We start from the raw sequence: 20,385 nt of genomic DNA on the forward strand, positions 1-20,385 counted from the left end.
TGAAGATATTTGGTGTTGAAGGTATTACATCAACATTTTTGGGGAACTGCATTCGTGGGATGTGGACTTTTATGTTTTTCTTTTATAAATCCAACATTCTTGACATTAAGATCAACAGATGGCACTCAGCATTAAGCAGTGGGTCAGGAAGCCTGCGTGGTGTTTTTCTGATGCAATAAAACTTATCTCAGGGAGAGGGATGATGGGATTCAGAACAATGCGGTAAAGTCCCATTGATGACTGGAAGCCTTGGCATCAATTACATTGATTCAGATAATCAAAGGAGAAAATGAAGAGGAAAAAGCCTGTGATATCTTAGAATCTTATCTATCTCACAAAAATGAGATAGGTACCAAGAAAACTGTGGAAATAATGAACCTTAATCTAGGAAAAAGGAATGAAACACATCATGTAATGATTGTACTCTTCAGTGATAGGAAGAAAACCATGCGCTGGATGAACTCTTGGGTGAAACATCAAGTCAGAGATTCCAAGGGACTAGCTCAGCGAAGGGTCCGTGGAATGCTTGGAAGGAAAGGATAGCAAGCTGCCCTGCCTTTAATGATGTAGTCTTGCAGCAGATACAGATTTATTTCTGTGTGACTGTAGAAAGGTTCAGAGGAGCTGGCAGGATTCTGGATTAGTGATTACTTATCTCCCTGTGCTCTCTGCTCCTACTGGCTGACCAATCTTGTCACCTCAATTTCTGGACTTTTCACTTTCCTGGTGCTGGAGGAAGACCCTCACTAACCACAAGCCGTAGATTCTGCTGAGAGACACTACAGTTTAAAAGTCTTGCTTGGGGCTGCACAGAAGGGTTTTGGGCTGTTGCCAGCTGTTCCTGGAGTGTGAGTAATAGGAGTATTAAGAGAGTTTCTGTGAGATATCCTGCAGTTTCATCATTAGCTTGAATTAAACTAGTTAGAATTAAAACCCTATGGGAGATGGTGGGAATCTCTGCTGCTTTTTATTTCCCATTTGCAGAGATGGAGAAACAAAAGGAATAAGAAAAGCTTCTTTCTGGAAGTAAAATTGTAGAACTATTTCTTTGTTCTGTTTTTGTTTTGTTTTTGCCTGTGAGATAATTATGATGCCAAGTATTTAAAAATAACTGTTTGCAATTTATTATTAATAATAACTATTAATAACAAGCAACTATTTTTGCCCCCCCCCCAGGATTTTTTCTTCCCCAGGACAAAAGACAATGAGCAAGCAAAGAAACTACTACTGATCATCTAACTGCCTCTTACTACTTGACTTCCCACTAACTGGTAAGAAAGGATCATGCTTCCCACCAGTCTTTGTTACTGTGCTCCTGCATTTGTTTTCTGAGACTCTTACTATACCAGCTAATACAACAAGCATGCAAACATCAGTTTACTGTCCTCAGAAACATCATCTATCATATGTGTTCTGTCCCTTCCAGGCTTTTGCTACATGAAAACTGAAGAGCAGGCCACATCCTCTGCTCAACCAAATAAAACTTGCTGAAACAAGGTGAACTTTTCTTCTTGAAGCAATAACTTGTTACCTGATTCTTTTAAAATGGGTAAAAGCAATAATTGTTAAAATTCCTTACATCAAGTGTTATATGTTAACTGTTGCTCTATTAACAACTTATTTCTCCTGGGGAAAAAAAAAAATCAGTATAGGAGAGCCCCAGAAACATCATGCAAATTGAGATCTCTGTTTGTCTTGTGTCCCAAATGTTTGTATTTAGCAGAATTCTTAATGGTATCATTTCTAAGACCAACAGCTGCTCTGGTAGAACAGTAGAGAAAGGAGCTCACAAGATATGTATGGAAATCTGATTAAACAACATATCTCAGAAAATAATTGTGGTATAAGGTAATGGAACCTTATAAGTAAAACATAGAGTAAGAAACATATGATTATTATATTTTGTGTCCCAAAGAATTCTGTTTTGAATATAGAAATTCCCATTGGAATGGAGAATGTTTTGAAAAACATAGTCTCAGTTGCCACAGTTTCAGGTGGCACAGAAATGGAAAAACATGCTGGGTAGTCTAACCATTTAGTTTCCTTAATGTGGGACCTCATTTGATGATCAGTTGCAAATCGACATAGGTATGAGTTAAGATTGTACCCTTGTAAAATACTCTTCAACATGAATTAGAGACTCTTCTGGTTTTAAAGGTTATGTGAAATGAATTTCTAGTGCACTGACTGACTAAAATACCTACATAACAGACCCAAAAAGAAAGCCTGAAGACAAGATGTAAGGAGATAGCATTTTCTCTAATTATAGCCCTACAAATCTCACTTGTATTCAGAATGAAATTTGAAAATTTTCTTTATTTCAATAAAGTATTTTTCCAAGCATCCCTGAATACTTTGCAATTTGAAAGATGCTTGCTTTTAGAAGCTAAAAATTCTGTGGAGATTTTCTGTTAATAGAAAATGGCCTAGATCAAAGCCAAAGACAGAGGATTTAAGGTTCAAAATATACAAGTAATTAGTGGTGATGCTAATAAATCTGTTCATTTACTTCGTTTTATTAGTACTCTTAGGTCACTAAGAGTAGAACAATACAACATATGATTGCTATAGCTTAAAACAATATTGAAGAATGCAGAGCTTATCAGGCTATTTTGTACAGTTCATAAAATGCAGGAGGTTTGATGAGATGGTTTTCATGTTCCTCCCTGGTGTTAAAATTTTTGATTATGTGAAAGATGGCCAGATTGCCAGCCCTGAAGCATGAAACTTTTCCTTTATCTGCACAGTAGGTGCTACGTGATAAGCACCAGTGCAAATATCCTCTCTGATTAACATCAATTCTTCATTTAGGGCCCAACTTTGCTGAGAATGGTATGATTTCTTATGAAGTAGCCATTCTGCAGGACAACAAAAAGATGGAGGGACACTTAACAGAATCTGAGGTACTATCTTTACCTGTAAAAGTGAATTATTTTACTAGGATTTAAATAGAGGACCAATTCAAATAGCCACTAATAGTTAACAGATGGTAATTACTACTGGATACTGAGAGCTAGGTCAGATTTGAACCCAATGACCCAGAACTAAAATGCTCCATATGCTATCACTGTACCGTCTGGTATGATCACTAGTCATGACCCTCCTGCTGAAATAAGGCCTTCCCCTGCAAGCAGAAAGCTTTAATGCTCTCAGTTTGAAGAAACAACTACCTTGACATTTCTGTTCTGCAGCTGATTTTAGCTCTTGCTACATGCTGTTTATCACATTTTAATTTTAACCTTGGGGTGACAAGGGAAAATGAAGCACTTTGTGAAAAGAGAAAGCATGGAAATAGTAAAGAGTCTATTAGACTAGAAGTTCTCTGTAAGTCTCAGTTAGACTGTGAACTAGAAGCTAGGTAGAGGCTTTTTATTTCTCAAAACCTTTTCCAAGCCTGCAGATTTTAACTGATTGCTAGGTGATATCAGTCTACTTTGGTAGTACATGTAATTACAAATCTTCCAGTTAGTTTAGATTGGAGCTGTTTGGGTTTCATTAGTTAAGCCAAACTTGATCAAAATCTGGTTGAATTGTGTTCATTAGCCACACAGTGACCATAAAATATGACTTGATGCTTCTTGTACAATTCTGAGGATTGCTTGCAATTAGGACATGAGGCAGAAGAATTAAATGTATGCACCAGTCATTTATGTGCTCTTCATCACTATGTCAACCTGTATTTTTTACATTTTTGTACAAATCCACAGCATTCTCAGGTATTAATTTGCCACATATTAAGGATTCGGATGGAGAAGTCACTGAGAAGTGAGGAATATTACACTATTAAAGTCATAAATTTATTAATGCCTGTTCTGTGTCAGTCTTCTCTGGAAACTGTTGTGAACTGTTATTTATGATATGAGGTATGCACAACTAAGAATTTCTTTGATCAAAAACCACTCATCTGTAGATACAGACTTTACTTAGATTTGCTGAATGCTGATTTTCTGGCAAATGTGTTGAATCTTTTAAGTAATTGTGTTTTCTCTACCTATTATAATTAGGGAAATACCTGAAAATACATTAGGCATCTGCAGGACATCACTTATTTCTACCACTGCTGCATGGTAAGCACTTTCATTTTCATTATTATGTCCTCTTTCCTTACATTGTAGTATAAAACTCAAAAACTTGAAGAAAACATGGTTGCAAGTATTTTATAATTGTCATATTCTGTGGTTCAACTATATGTAGAGTGCTGTAGCCATGTGTTCATGCTTTCCCATATACACGTTGGCAGCTGGATAGATAGTACTAAATTTTTATCTTTGGAACTCAGAAAATAACAACTAAAAGGCAAATCTCTGCATAATACTGGCTCAGTAAGTCTTGTTTTAATAGTTAAATAAAAGAAAACAGTCTCAAACAAAACACTTCTAATACACAATTAATTTTAGATGTTGCTAACAGGAGAGAAAAACCAAGTAAACTGCAAAATCTGCAATTCATGCATTGGGAAGTCAGCAATAGTATAACAAGCCAAACCTCCAAACCTGCAGAATTATCAAAATGAAAAGAAAAAAAAAAAAAAAAGAGAGAGAGAGAGAAAACCAGAGTAAAAAAAAGAGTATTCCAACATGTAGTTAAGTCTGCATAGCAGTAAGATGCATGAAGACTTAATTCCAACAGTAGATCATAATGATATATTGGCTGATATACAATGAAAACTCAAGAATATCTGTGTTCCACTGTTGTCAGACTAAAAGGCCCATGCTACTTGAATTTCTCCTTAGTTATTTTTTCCACACAGAACTACTACTTACATAACCAAACTTGACAGGCTGGTAAAGGATATAATTCAGAATCTATTGACTGAACAGCTTATGTGTTTCAAGCAGTTGGTACCACCTTTAGTTAATGCTTATTAATATGGTTAAGGTCCCTGATGTGAGGCTGTGCATTTCTTCCACTTGCTTGTTGATAAAGTATCTTGGGTAAAATCCTCAGCCCACTGATATCAATTAAATATACTTCTCTCTTCATCTGACAGTTTCCTTCTTTTTATGATGTTCAGTATTTAGGAATCTTTAAAGTAGTCTACACTTAACATGTAAGGGCCTTGCAGTTTCTTTTGTTAAAGAAAAGTAACTCCTGAATAAGATTGATCTGTATTTCTGATTATAATTCTTCACTGGGGTTAATCGCAAGTAGACTGAATGAACCATCCTAATAAGATGTCTCAGACAGTATAACGATTATGCACAATACAGGGTTGAAGGCTATTGAATTGAAGCACACATTCTTAGCAGAGCTATTTGCACCTTCCTTCTGTTAGAACTGTTAAATGTGATTCCCATCAACTGTTAATCAGTTTCAGTTTCCAGAGCAGTAAGTGCTCCTCCTATTATCCCTGGTGTCATCTAACGTCTTATGTCTTCTGGCTAAATGTCTCAGGTAAATGTTAACAGCCATTACAAGCCATAAAGACATGAGTGGTAAAATAACAGGTTTAATTATTTGAAGGAAGTTTAGACATGTAGACACTCAAGGAAGAATAGAATAATTAGAAAAAGTATTAAAAAACCCACAACACCTTGTATTTTTCACTTTGAATGACTCACAAAAGAAATTACAGTACACAGAAGATTGCTTCTTCCTTTTTTTCCCCCTTTCTTTCATTTATTTTTTTTTTTTTAAACTAACATTTTAACTAACATTCGATCAATTAATAAGAATGTCAGAATAACTGTTCTCTATCTGTGAGTACTCAAACGCCAAATCATGCACAAAAGATCTGGCTGTCAATCAGCACAAGTAACACAATAATGAATATCATGTCTAATCTTCATGCACTACAGCTGGGTCAAGTGCTTGGGCACAAATTGATGGTTAGGCTAGTGCTGGATTTCCAGTCTGCAACTGATGTCTTAATTCCTCATGCAGACTGTGTCTGAAAGATAATTACTCTTTCACATGTCAGCTCATTCCAAAGCTGGCCTGAATTCTGGGACCAGAGAAAACAGAGAGAAAAGGGAGGGGGGTTTCAGGAATGCCATGGCTGCTCCAAGAATGCAAAGGTGCTGAGCTGAAATTGGACATCCACAATAGAGAAAAGATGAATAGAGAATAATTAAAGATGGCATTTTGGGGTTACAACCATGGAGTGTCCTTTCTAACCAAAATAAAATCAAATTAAAGCTGAAAGAAACAGCTGCACATTAAGCCCTATTTAATATTGATGCTTACTGAAGTATGGATTTGAGTGAGCTTCTTCATCAAGGTTTTTGCCTTGTATCACTGCCTTGTTGTATAATAAAATGGATTTCTAGTTAGGAAAATATAGTGATCACTCATATGTAATTTTGAGAAGGATATTTTTTACTTAATATAAACTGCTCTCAGCGATGCCAAAAAAGTCAAAGGGACTCTTCCAAAATGAAAGAATAGATTTTGTAAAGTAAAAATACCCAATGTGTAAATGGAAGAATGAATTTCTATAGTTTACTTATACTTTTTGATACTTAAAAGTATTCTTTTAAAAGAGTTTTATCCTACACTGTTTTCTTGATCATAATTATTTACAATCATTATGCAATATTGCAGTTACATTATATTGCCTTGTTTACTGGGACACTGTTCTATTTCTTTTATTCAACTAGTAGTACACCTAGATTTGGAGGAAAGCTGCCCAGGCAACCTGCCACGTTGGAATTCTGATATCCAGTTTGTTTACAAGAAATACTTTCTCTAGTATTTAGCTGGGTGGTAAGTGGTGCATATTTAAAGTAGGTATTATTGCTTATCAGCACATCCTCCCTAAAAGAAGTAAAGCAGAAAAAGCATACCGCTTAACACAACATAGGCTTCTTATTACTACAAGAACAGGAGAGGAAATACTAATTCCACTTCACTTCAGGCTTCCTGGAACATTGCCTTGTCTGCTACTCCTGTTTGATCACTGCCTAATCATCCTTAACTATTTCTTTCACAAAGACATTCTGAGAGCTGCCTGCAGATAAAGCCAGTCACACTTGATCGCTAAGACAAAAATACCAACTTCTTCAATTTTATTTAACTGCAGCTAAACGCTTATTAGTCTGTCTGCATGAAAAAAGAGTTTAAGATTTGGTTCACTGAATTTTGTTTCAAGAATATAGGAGGGCTCTTCAAATAACCTAGAATATTAAGCAATAAATGGGTAGTCTATATTTTAGGAATGTGCTGATTGTAATGCAAAAGGAGGCTATAGAAGCTTACACAGCTGTGTCCTAGAAAATCCAGGAATAGGATTAAGATATACAGATTCACCAGTCCTCTTTTTGACATCTAAAATCTGTTCCTTTCTTTTAATCATTTCTGTATCTAGTAAAAATATTTTACAGCAATTTTTCCAACTGAAATATACACATTTCTTTCCTGTTGAAGCTGTTGCTGTCTGCATAACTGTTTAATTTTTCATTGAAAACAAGTATAGTCTGAGAGCTACAACAAACAAGATGATATTTTCTGTGGAAGATTTTGCTTAGATTTATTGATATTGTTCTTTTAGTTCACGCTATTTATGGCTTTCCCATTCTTCCTGTGTTATTCATCTGGTATGACAGCACTGGATACAGCACACGTTCAGGTTTGATGTAGATTTCTTTGACTTGATTTTAGGCCTTTATAATGATAGTGAAGTCACATTTTTTTTCTACCATACCAGCTGTGTTTACTTGATAGTTATAGTTTTAAACCTAGTTTCCTGATCTGCCCCACTACCCATGCTTTGCTGTCACAGCTGGAAGAGGTGCTGGCCTGCTCAAATTAGATGCCTTTCTGAGGAAAATACACCAGGAGAGCTTGAAGGGCAGACCCAGCACACTATGAAAACTAATGAAAATTCAGTGCATGACATCAGCCAGATCCTACATGTGCAAAGCTGAAGGGATCATTAGCAATTTCTTTTGCTTTTCAGATCTAATCTAGGTGAGCTACAGCTCCTATTGATGTGACATGGTTATCTCTGGCATGTCAGCAGCACATGTAGTCTAGATAGTGTATTGATGTAGAATAATTTGAAAGATGTTCTAGACATCAGACATTAGAAGATGGAAGAAAAAAACGTGGTGAATACATTTGTTCCCACATCAGCAAAAGTAAAAATACCAAACTATTATTTAAAATTTAACCTAAACAACATTGGGTTAAAATATTGGAAATCATTATGATGGTGCTCTGGGTTTGCATCCTAGCTTGGAATGGTGTAGTGAGCAGGACTAGGGAAGTAATCCTGCCCTGTACTTGGCATGGTGAGGCCTTACTTTGAGTATTGTCTTCAGTTTTGGGCACCTCAATACAGAAAGGACATGGAGGCACTGGGCAGGTCCAAAGAAGGGCAACAAGGTTTGTGAAGGGCTTGGAGAATGTGTCCTGTTAGGAGTGACTGAAGAAACTGGGGCTGTTAAGTTTGGGGAAGAGGAGGCTGAGGGGAGACCTTATTGCTCTTCCAGTATCTGAAAGGTGCTTACAGTGAGAGAGCGGTTGGTCTCTTATCACCGGTGACAGGAATAGCTTCGTGCTGTACCAGGGTAAGTTTAATTTGGATATCACAAAATACTTCTTCAAAGAAAGAGCTATTAAGCACTGGAATAGGCTCCCCAGGGAGGTAGTACTATCCCTGAATATGTTTAAAAATTGTTTGGATGTGGTGCCCAGGGGCATTATTTTGTGGAAGGCTGTTAGAGTTAGGGTAGTATGGTTAGGTTGTAGTTGGCCTTGATGATCTTTAAGCTTTTTTCTATGATTCTCATGGCAGGATGGGCTGGTGATTTCTGAGACAAAGTCAGGTCAGTTTTGGACTAAAAAAAGCTAAGAAATATTGTCCTTGAAAGCACTTCTGGACAAGTGTCTCATCTTTGCCTCCTTAATTTGACTGCAAAATCACTGTGATGATTATTAAAGATGACATTAGCTGATTTACTGCGAGAATGAGACTTTATCTGGATGGGAACAGACTTTGAATGAGGGTTAACTGCCTGAAGGTTTACCTAGAGTACATTTCAGTGATTATGGAACACAGCCAGAAAAAGAAAACAAAAAACAAAACAAAACAAAACAAAACAAACAAACAAAAAAAAAAAAAAAAAAAAAAAACCACCAAAAACCAAATCCCAGAAACAAAATACAACCCCAGAAAACCCACACCAGAAGAGGTCACAGCATTTTTTTATACGCTCCTGCAACTGAGAAAATGAACATGCTGTTGTAGTACAGATTCTGACCATACATGTAACCACATGGCTGACTGCTACTTGTCTAGCATGGGCATAAACCTTGCTATTCACAGCTGGTAAACAGTGCAAGTTCCTACAAAAACTAGCTTTGCAAGCAAATATTACTGTTCTAGTAGCTTTAGGAAAAGAATATACCCATTTACAGACAAAACAACTTTCCTATAAAGCCCACTGATAAAGTTTTCTACAGTTCTAAGAGAGATTTTACTGTTTCTTAAATGCTGCTTTGTGAGCAGAATCTTGCTGCCTTCTTCTTTCTCCCTGTGTAATGCTGGCATATTGACAAATGATGATACTTTTGTTTAATTGAGTTAATGTCATTAATGAATTCTGAAGCATTCAATGGTACTCTGCCATCAGATATGTTGTTTTAATAATTTGCTTAAGAATGTTATCTAGGCTTTGAGGGAAACTGCATTCTGATTTGTGTTTGTTTTTTCCAAGACACCTAGATTTTGCCATATTTAAAGATCTATTGCAGCTAAGAAATAGACAATGTAATGCAAGGTACTAATTCTTACTGGTTTTGCTAGTTACTTCCTTTGAGCTCCACAATTCCATTTTTTAACACTGGTGTCAGATTCTTAATGTTTGTACAAAAGATTTATAAACCAAATGAGTAAGTATGAAACAACCGTTCTCACAAAGAGAGGGCACTCTTGTTATAGTAGAATTTGGGACTCAGACTTATATGGCAACAATATTTGCTATGAGAGATATATTTATTGTAGGTGGTGGATGGGATCCTGCCACATTGATATGGAGATATGTTGATTGGTAGAGGTGTCTTTACGAGTATTATCTTTACAACTTCATGGAAGGGAATCTGAGTTAGCATGAAATACCTATTTATTTAAATCATAAAGACCTAACTATCTGATTTTGGTTGAGGAAATCCAGAAGTACTCAAGTGTAGGAATGTGAACTTCAGCAAAATGTTGCTAGACTGCAGAGAAACAACAGTTGTTAACATACTTTTCTTTCCTGTAAAAAAAAAACAAAAAAAACAAGTTTCAGTCTTAGAACTAAATACTTGGGATTTGTCTGCTCGTCCTGTTTTTGTCAGTATTCCATACTGCACTTCCTGGATGAGCTCCTGGTAGTGTCAAGTATTCTTACATGAGTTCCTACTCTCCAAGAGAAAGACTCATTAGGTTTCTGATGAGACTGAGATGGTTTTTCTTTCATGGGGTCTGGTATGATGATACATTTTGGCTTTAGGAGAAAAACAGTGTTGAAGACACAGTGATGTTTTGGATGTTTCTGAGCAATGATGCACAGAGCAAAGGACTTTTCAGTTTTTCTGATTCTAGTACTGTCCTTCCAGTAATAGGATTGATGGGTTACAAGGAGTTGGGAGGGGACAGAACTAGGACAGCTGACCTAAAATGACCATACCATATGTCATACCATGCAACATTAGAATGGTGTTGAGTTGGGTAGGCAGGTGGCTGCTGCTTTGTGTCTGGGAATTGGTTGGTGGATGGCAAGTAGCTATGTGTGCATCATATATTTTGTGTATGCATATATACATACATATGAATATATATATTCATATATATATGAATATATACATATATAATTTATATAATATATAATAACACACATATATAATTTATATATATTTATATATAAATACATTATTATAATTACTACTATTCTTGTTTTCCTCTTCCTTTTCTGTTCTAGTAAACAGTTTTTATCTCAATCTGTTCTACTTAAATTTATTTCTGATTCTCTCTCCTATCCCACAGGGAGGGCAAGGGGGAGTGAACAATCGTGTGGTATTCAACTACCTATCAGGTTAAAAAGAAGTCCTAATAATCTCCATTTTGCTATTTTTAGAGCCAGTTGCAATTCTTCAGAGATCTTATGTTTATGCAAAATTCTCCATGCACATGTATCTTAGCAGGGATGTTTTGGTTTAGGTACCCCTTTTGCTCGTGGAACACACACACACAAAAAAAAGTGCTTATTGAATAGAGTTGTTCATTAATGAGAAAAAAATATTTTTCTGTTTACAGCATGTAGAACTCCTGTTTTCCTCAGATGACCTTTTTTGCAGGTAAATGCACTGGAGAGGAACAATGAGGTCAAATAAGTGCTAGAAGCAAAAGTGTCTCAGTTGTGATTCTGCCACTGCTTGGATTTTCCCTGTGAAACTCAGTGAGTTATTCATCTGTGCTTGAAATTATTCATCCTTAACATAAGACAAGAAAATATATGGCATCTAAATAAAGGAAATATTTTGATACATAATCAACTGTTTGTGCAGTTCTTTCAAGAGAAAACATACTTTTGTATAAATCTCTAAGAGCCTATCCTGACCTAGAATTATTCAGAAAAAACAGCATACTTTCAAGGTACATCAAAGTGTAATACAGATAAGATGTTCCTATACCAAAGAAGATTAAGCTTTTGACTATTATTCAAGGAAAGAATAATTATTTCCTATGTTATCTCATTTTAAAATGAGTTGCAATCAATTTTTTAAGCTCAGAAAGGTTTATATATAGAGGGCATTCTATGCTTCTACAATAAATAACATGTATGAAAACATCCGACATCTTGTGTAGCAAAGGAAAGTGATACACAAACATATTAACTAGTTGTGCTTAATACTGTCATTCAATGAGCAGCATAGGTTACATACAGTTTGCAGAGTTCATTTTGCATTTGCTCTAATAATTCATGAAAACTCAACTTCTATCTATTTAGAAATTACATATATTTCAGCAAGATCTGCTGCAAAATACCCTGTACTCTTAGGAATATTGATCTCTGGTCAGAATCTTAAACTTCAGTTCTTTCGATTTCTGATTATTGTCCAGGGATACCACACTATACTCGAAGGAGGCAACCTCTGAGTTATTGACAGTATACACTGTCTTGTGAAACTGGTCATAATGTCTTGTGCTGTATGATACTAACTATGAATTGTTGCCTTTTCCTACATCTATCACTAACTTAATCTAATTAATGGTTTTGCACACCTGAATATTTTTATATAATCCCATATGATAAGCATGAGAATTTCATGAAGTATGCCTTACTTTATATATGTCTCTTGAAAGTCTTTTCGTGACAAATGGAAAGTTATATCTCAGTAGAGCTAATCTGTTTTTCAATTATCAGTTCTTCAGTATATCAGATATCTGTTTGGAACTATTGTGATTTAGACCCTAGGCTAATCTCTCATTCTTTGTTAACAGTTGTAAATAGTGTACAGAGCACAGTTCATCTGAAGTGTCTCCTTCATGACTGTTTTGAAACACGATATTTCAAACTGGGAAGTTCTCTGGGTGTGTTCCATGTTTTCTTCTGTCATCCCTCCACCCTGTACTCCATTTAGGAAACAACTGTTTAAAAGGAGTTTTTTAAAAGTACGTATAAAGATAATACTTATTTGCTAGCTATGAGATAAAATTTAATTGAAATAAAATATTGTTTTAAGACAATTATCTAAACCAATTTGGAAATGAGGAGTAGCTCATTCTTTTTCTTCTGATTTGATTCTGGGTTTCAGAATAAAAATCTGATTTTATAGTCATTTTAGAGGAAATTGTGTGTGGTTAGTAGCTGTTTGTTGCATTTAGGAATATGTTCACAATTGCATTTATGTTTAGTAGCACAGCATAGATAACACTGAGCTTTTGGGCAAGCAATGAAATGCATTTCCTACACTCAACATTCATTTCTGCCATCCTTGTAGTTTGGAAGCTAGATCAGGCCTGCAAATCCTCAGGCAATGGTTATATTGGGAATGAGGTTATCCATGGCTGTAGGCCTGCAAGAAGGGGAGGAGAATACACAAAGTGCACCTGAGGGTGTTCATTGCTCTGAATGACTTTCCCCCAAAATTAGGAGAAGGACATCTGGCTATTGCTACATGGTTAAAAGGACAGATCTTTGGGGTGAATGCCATGGGTGAATCAGTACTAGACTGCACAGAGAAAAGAACTCAAATGTAAGCAAAAGCATCTTTCTCAGGAAATAGCTGCAGATAATTTTGTATATATGTCAGACCAGATTTACATTAATGTACTCTCTGGTCACTTGTCATTTTCATCTGTCTGAACCTAGAACCACCTCCTTGTTTCTTGATGCTGACAGATATCTCTCATGGTTTCTTTTTCAGCAACAACCAGAATCCCTAAATATCATCAAATGAACATTCCCTTCCTCAGAGATTTTGTATTTTTGATTTCAAGACAAAAGCCATAGCTAGCAAACAAACTCTAGCGGAGGCTTTAAAAGTCAGTTTAATATAGAGAGAGGAACAAGAAGAATTGTGCAACACAAAGTCTTTGTGGCTTTAGTTACTCCAAGGATGAATAGCTAAGAAAATATTGTAGTATTCTTCCTAGCTACCACCAATACATGGAGAAGTTAGTGCTCACTCTCTCCTACCTACTTAAATACACAACTACAATTCACTTGAAATTAACTAATTTCAGTGTTTTCACATGGAAGAGTGTATTGTCCACATACTGTCTTGTGGAAAGGACAGTCCTTAGGGTGTGTGATTAGGAACCAGTAACAGTGACAGTTTTGTTCATTATCGGTTGCTTCCAGGTAGTGACCAAAAGTGAGTAGGATGTCACATGGATGTAATCCAAATTAATCTTTTGATATTTTTTTTTCTGCAGTTTGGTCATTTTAGAGCACTCCTTCACATCATGAAAACTGGATTTTATGCTTGCACTAAAGTGAACTCAGTATTATGGCTGTTAAGGGAGAAAATATTCAAACTTCACATGTACTCTGAAGGTAAGGAATTAAATCCGTATGTTTGATGTTTGTTCAGCAAAATATTTTTTTTCTAAAGCATCTAAAAGCATTTGAAGTGTTTTCTTTGAGCCCTGAAAATCCTTTAGAGCACAGGCTGACCATATATATTAATTTCTAGATTTTTAATTATGGCTATTTCCAGTTTTACTCAATGATGCTTTCCATTTTTCACATTAAATGCATTGCATCATCATAATAAAACCAAGTTTAATTATATGCTCAGTGAGAACTTTGGAAACTACAATCAAGATGTTCTTTATCTATGCATGGCAAATTAATTTCTATATTTACGTGTTTTTCAGACAACCAATCTTGGCCAAATCTCGATTGTAGGGATGTGGACGCATAATGTGATATTCTCATGGCCAGAGAAATAAGCACACTGAAATTCTCCAGAATGTTCTTATAAAAGGGACCAGACATGGAAATGAACCGTATATGCTGGCTATCATATTTCAGTTGATACCCATTTCCTAAAAGATTCTTTCTTCTACTTTAGGTAATTGTCTTCAGTGCAAGCTGTTTGATTCTATCTTCAGGCTTTAGATAGCTAAAATAAAAATAACTTGGTAGATCTGTGCCCATTATCACTTGATCCTAGACTGATATTTAATGAGCACCAGTGCTCATTTTTTGCTCATTTTTGACAAGCTCTGATGCTTATCATTTAACACTATTTCATTTCAGTGAAGCCATATACCAATCATCAGGCAAGGCAGGCTTTTAATGTGCATCTTTCTGGACTTAGGTAACTGCCTCAAAATGTGGTTAATGTGCTGTAAAAACTGCAGAGAGGTTATTTGTTAAGCTATTTCTGATCAGTCTTGAAAGAGCAGCCATAAAAGGGAATGTATGTGATGAGGTCACTGTCACTGTATATACTTCGTATGACAGTAAAAAATGAAAACAAATGGTTATCCACGTGCATGCATTTCATTACAAAGATGAAAGCAGATATTTCTGAAATTAGTGATTCTTTAACTAATTTTTTCTAATATTTTCAGTGAAAATGGCCTACTAGAGAAGGACAAATAGACAGACCATGATCTCTGTGAAATACTGCCTAAGCAGCTAAAACAGAAGAGAGTGTTCACCACACATGACAATCAGAATAGGCACTATCAAATATAGTTTCCGAATTAATTATTTGTGACTATGTACCATCATGCTTTTGATTTAATGTACAGAAATACAATTTTCAGTAAACTTCATCTTGTAGGTAAGAGAAAGCATAAATTGATGGTAAAAGGAATGCAACTATGGTAGCATTATTTGTGTCAAAGACATTACATCTTTGTTAGAAGCCTAGCAGAAATGTTCAGGAGAGTAAATAACATTGTTCATCACTGGTAACTATTTCTAAATTTTCCTTTTGCACGACAATTTACATCCACTTTCAACTTAGGGAACAATAGACTTCCTTTTACTTTTGAATGGATAGCACTAAGGAGCAGTAGATAACATCTAAATCTGTTGCATTCCAGTGTCTGATCATCTTGAGCAGTACGGTTTGCTTTAGGGAAGCTGACATAAAAAAATTTTTTAAGAGGGAATGTATTCTGTACAGCTCCTCTTTAACATCTGCATTTGCCAGCTCCCCTTCTTACCCTCATTTAACATTTATGAATTTTAAGCAAAGTAGGCATGGACAAATCTGTTCCAAATATAAGATTCTGTAAGTCTTTACTAAACCGAATTAGGCCAATTTCTTTTTTCCCTTTCCCAGCTCATTATCTTTGTCTGTGAATTTTAAAAATTGTAATTTTTCTCTTTTTTCATTTTTCACTACAATGTCTTTATTACTTTCAATTTTTTTACCCTTATCGTGAACTTCTAAAATCTCTGGGTAAAATATCAGAGTTCTTAAAGTGTGGTCTTCTTCTACACAATTTTATATAGGTTCAGAAACTATTTTTGACTTTTTTTTCCCTCTAGAGTAAGCTTATTCCAAAGGCAGTGGAACAGGTGAGAGATGCTTCATTATCTGGAACCAAGAGTGTAATGAGCATTTTGCAGAAATATACCATAACAGCAGAGAGCTGACTTCATCTAGCTATTTTTTGGCTTTTTCTTTTCCAGTTTTCATTTGTTGTTTCCTATCTGAAGTGCATTAGTTACTATGGAAACAGCAGTGTTGTTTGCATGGGTCTATACATAGTGATGCCCACTACTAGAGTATCAAGAGAATTTCTTTAATGTTTTAGAATATACAATGTGGTCTTAGAAACAAATTTTTGGTGATACAAAACAATAAAAAGGTTGTAACTATAATTTTTATTTTGAAGAGAAAAAAGTCACGCAGATTCCATATTGCAAAAGTTGCACCTGAAATTGAGCATCAGTTAGAAATAAACACTTGCATAGCTCCCAGTTACTGCAGAAATAGTTGCAATACTGATTTAGCCTGGGTTATGAATTTCATATTTTCCATCATTTTAACTTTAAGCAACAACTTCCAATATGGAGTTTTTCTCTGGAAAGAGAGCATTTTATATTCACAGTCCCCCATCAAAAATTTAAGAATTCTTCAACAGACATATCTATAGCAATTTATTGCTCTGAGTTGGAGGAGGTCTATTCTTAACGTTACACATAAAGACAATGGGGGGGTTGTGGAAAGTGCTTTCCTGGATCACTAGTACAAGGATTTTGCCAACTATCCTTAATGGGCAATTTGTAGTGAGATAGCAGATTTTCTTTTCTTTCATAGATGATAGAATTATGTCTACTGATAACCACATACAAACGCTACTGAGAAAAAACACCGTGAACTTTAGTCTTTGCTTCATTTGTGTAAATGCATTTGAAATAACAATTAACTTGTATTTCCTTTAAAAGGTTACTCTTTGATGTCCAGATAAGTGGAAAAAAAAAACACTTTTCCAAAGTATTGATCTCTCTCAGGAGCATTAGCTTCAGATGATCATCTGTCCTAAATTGTCTTCAAACTGTTTACATTTTTATGTGAGAGAGGTATGGATATATGCAATAAAAACTCCCTAATGCTTTTTTATTTCAGTTTTAGTTATGTTTTTATAACACTATATGTGAACAATACAGAATGCTAAAGGTAAAATTGCTTACAAAGAGTTATTAAGCCTGAAAGCACAATGGAACATGAAGAGAACTATAAAAATCATAGACTGCATTTTATACTATGTATATAGTGATCTAATTTATCCCTTTGACTGGAGTGTTGTATGTTCCTTCTCTGTACACACGACTATTTAAAAGCTATTTTCCTTTACAATAGCTACAACTCTGTCAGACTTTATCATCTTCATCCCAGCTCCTACCGTTTCCTTCTTCACTTACCAAACTACTCTTCTCTTCCATTTGCCTTAAATGGTATTTTCAATACCATGTTTCTATCTCACCTTACTTTACTTTGTACTGTTATAAATGAGTGGGGCTCGGGGCTTTGTTAAACTTTTCTCTGAAAGAATAGATTTGTACAGAAAAGCTGGAGTCAACTCACAAGTTCTGATTAGGTTGCTTATAATTAATTACATTTTCTGTAGAAAACCTAAGGCTCATTGAACAGTTGCTGGTCCCTGGCAGGGTATTCTGTTGTTTACAGCATAATTCTTTATTGGCATTTCATTAGGAAGTTTAGATTGGAAAATCTTTACATCAGGGCTATTTTCTTTTTATATCTTCAGTGACACTGAACAGGTGATCATTTCAATAAACAGTAAAGATGCATAAGAGAATAGCAAACTTTTGCTGTATCCCAAGCTCAGTACAGTTTCATACAAAGAGCACCTGCTGCAACAGCTGTTAAGGAAAGGTCATGACAAGTCCTTCAGCTGTCAAGATCAACTAGAAAAATCACTTGAGATCTTACAACAGGACATTCACGTTGGCAAATCTGAAGAATCAGAAAACGGACCTTCCCAGTTTCCCTTATGAGGAGCCTTTTTCAAGAAGGGTAAAACATTTTTTTCCATCCTAATCCAGACAAGAACACTGTCTGACAGACTGTTAGGTTCAGACTGAGAAGAAGGAAGTAAAAACTCAGTTTCTGTTTTGTGTTGAACCAGTCTCTTGAGATGATTCATTTTATACGAATAGTTATTTGGAATATTCACACTTATTCTTTTCTACCCAGTTTTCACAATTAATTCTGAGCCTTTTTTTAATGGATGCTCTAATGTTATTGGAAACACCTAGTCTCTTTTTTCACAGCTAGTAGTTTTATTGTTGCAAAATCATTTTTAAAAATTTTTGCATTAGGAAAACCTACCCATCTGTAGCAGGTATTAAAATCTTGTTATATTTTATTGGAGATTTGGGTGTTTGTTTTTAATGTTTGGTATAAAGCTTGGTATCATCCACAAACTTGCTGAAGGCGCACTCGATGCCATCGTCTGGGTCACTGATGAAGATACTGAAGAGCTCCGGTCCCAAGACTGACCCCTGAGGAACACCACTCATGACTGGCCTCCACCCTGACACAGAACCATTAATCACAACACTTTGGCTGCATACAACCAGCCAATTCTTAATCGATTGTATAGTCCATCCTTCAAATCCACCGCTCTCCAATTTAGAGAGATGGATGTGGTGAGGGACTACGTCAAAGGCTTTGATGCTTTGAAATTCTTAAGCAGAGAAAAAAAATGGTAAAAAAGTGTTCTAAATATTTCCCAAAAGTAACCAGGATTCCTAATTCTAAGATTAGAAGTAACTATTTTATGTTTTTTTCTGTTTGCCAAGCACAGAAACTTATGGAGAGCAAGAAGAGTAATGCAAATGTTTTTCTCATGTGGCAACTTCTGTTCCAGACAATGTTGTAAGGCATGGAAAAAGGAGGATAAAAGAGGGATCAGCAACCATGAAGCCAGGTTTTCTGACATCAGATTCCTTACAACGTGAACAAGAGAGGTTTTCTGCCATCAGGTTCCTCACCACACGATACCTGCATGCTGAGGAAGAAAGGTTTTTGACAACAGATTCCTCACCACCTGAGACCTGCATGCTGAAGAAGGTGTCTGCCATCAGATCCCTCACTATGAAAGTCCTGCTTGCTGACGGACTCTCCTGGACCTCCTACTTGAATCCTACTGCCTGCTCCTGGACTTACCCTGTAGCTTCTTCTGGCTACTCACTTGCTGCCCAAGAACTGCCACGCTGCTGCTGCTCCTCTTCCCCCCTGCACTTTTGCCTCGGACTATCAGAGCATCTTGCAGCGGGACCACTGCTGGATCCTAGTGGTGACTATCCCTGCTTCACGTGATTCTAGCTTTTTCTATCTTTTCTATCACCTGCCTTCCCTTCTCCATCACCCTAAATTGTCCATCCTTCCCTTCCCCATCTCCCTGATTAAGATTTGTAATAAACTGGTCAGACCAACATTAATCTCACACTGGGTATAAATATACCAAAGAACCTCTTCTCTCTCCTATAAATTGGAGTGAGACCAATATGATTTGCAATTCACATTTGCTGTATGTCTCAGTAAAGGATTAGTACAGTTTTGTATATTCTTTGGAGTTTGAATTGCATTTTGAAGTTTAAGCACTGAGTAAATAAATGTATGGGGCCGAAAAACCCACGTCTTTTTCTGTTTGTAAATATATCAGATTCTGTGTGCAAGCATTGTGAAGGACTGTTAACTTTAGCATATGAATCCATAGTTGTCCAAGTTTTTCTGTGTAAATGTTTTAGTTTTGCTGCAGCACCACAGAATATTTTACAATGAGTTGGTTGTTAGAGAAGGCAAATTATTCCCAGCTCTATGAATTGTACTGTGCCACTGACTCCATGTGGGATGATTTTATATGTGTAATACATTGACTAAAAGCAGTCTGCTGGAAGACACAGCCATGCTTATTAGTGGCAATGTTTATTAAAAAGTGTTCCAAATAATACTCAATGCATCTAAGAGAAAGATGTGGCCTACCTGCACCTTCACAAAATTTAGCTTACATGTCCTCTCTTTCCTAATCATTATTTTCTTCAGAGATTAAATAATCAGTCTTATGGCAAATTCCTTATTCTGATATATCCAAGCAATAGACATCAAAATCTTTTGCAGAAATGAATGTTGACATACAAGGAGTGCTCCAAAAGTAATGCCTCCTGTTTTATGATGTTGGTCCACAACAGCAGAGGCAGTTGTTGGTGGTATGGCAGTAGAGGGTGAACTTCCCACCAGTACTCCATTACATTTTGTTGCTTTGCCACAGATTGCAGCAGAAGGGCAGTCTGACAAAGTGGCATCTGGCATGGAAATGTATATGAAGAAAAGGTGCAGAATTAAATTCCTCTATGTGGAAAAATTGCATCCATTGACGTTCAGTGATGCTTGCTGAATGCTTATCGAGATCAAACAGTGGACGCGAGTACAGTGATGTGGATGTTGTATTTCTGCAGT

At 36.0% G+C, this 20,385-nt stretch overlaps 2 long non-coding RNA genes across 2 annotated transcripts; both read left to right on the forward strand.

Moving 5' to 3' along the window:
• The first annotated feature begins 703 nt into the window (after window positions 1-703).
• Window positions 704-6,378, forward strand: LOC146761016 (uncharacterized). Its single transcript, XR_014945239.1, has 5 exons — window positions 704-848; window positions 1,177-1,271; window positions 1,427-1,497; window positions 2,812-2,903; window positions 4,005-6,378. It is a non-coding gene; the product is annotated as an uncharacterized LOC146761016 (long non-coding RNA).
• A 4,873-nt stretch (window positions 6,379-11,251) lies between these two features.
• LOC146761017 (uncharacterized) lies at window positions 11,252-14,505 on the forward strand. The gene is made up of 4 exons (XR_014945240.1): window positions 11,252-11,381; window positions 12,428-12,598; window positions 13,865-13,985; window positions 14,309-14,505. It is a non-coding gene; the product is annotated as an uncharacterized LOC146761017 (long non-coding RNA).
• Window positions 14,506-20,385: the final 5,880 nt, after the last annotated feature.

Source organism: Coturnix japonica, chromosome 4 (assembly GCF_054131305.1).
Source record: "Coturnix japonica strain WE chromosome 4, WE-NBRP24, whole genome shotgun sequence".
Lineage (NCBI taxonomy): Eukaryota > Metazoa > Chordata > Aves > Galliformes > Phasianidae > Coturnix > Coturnix japonica.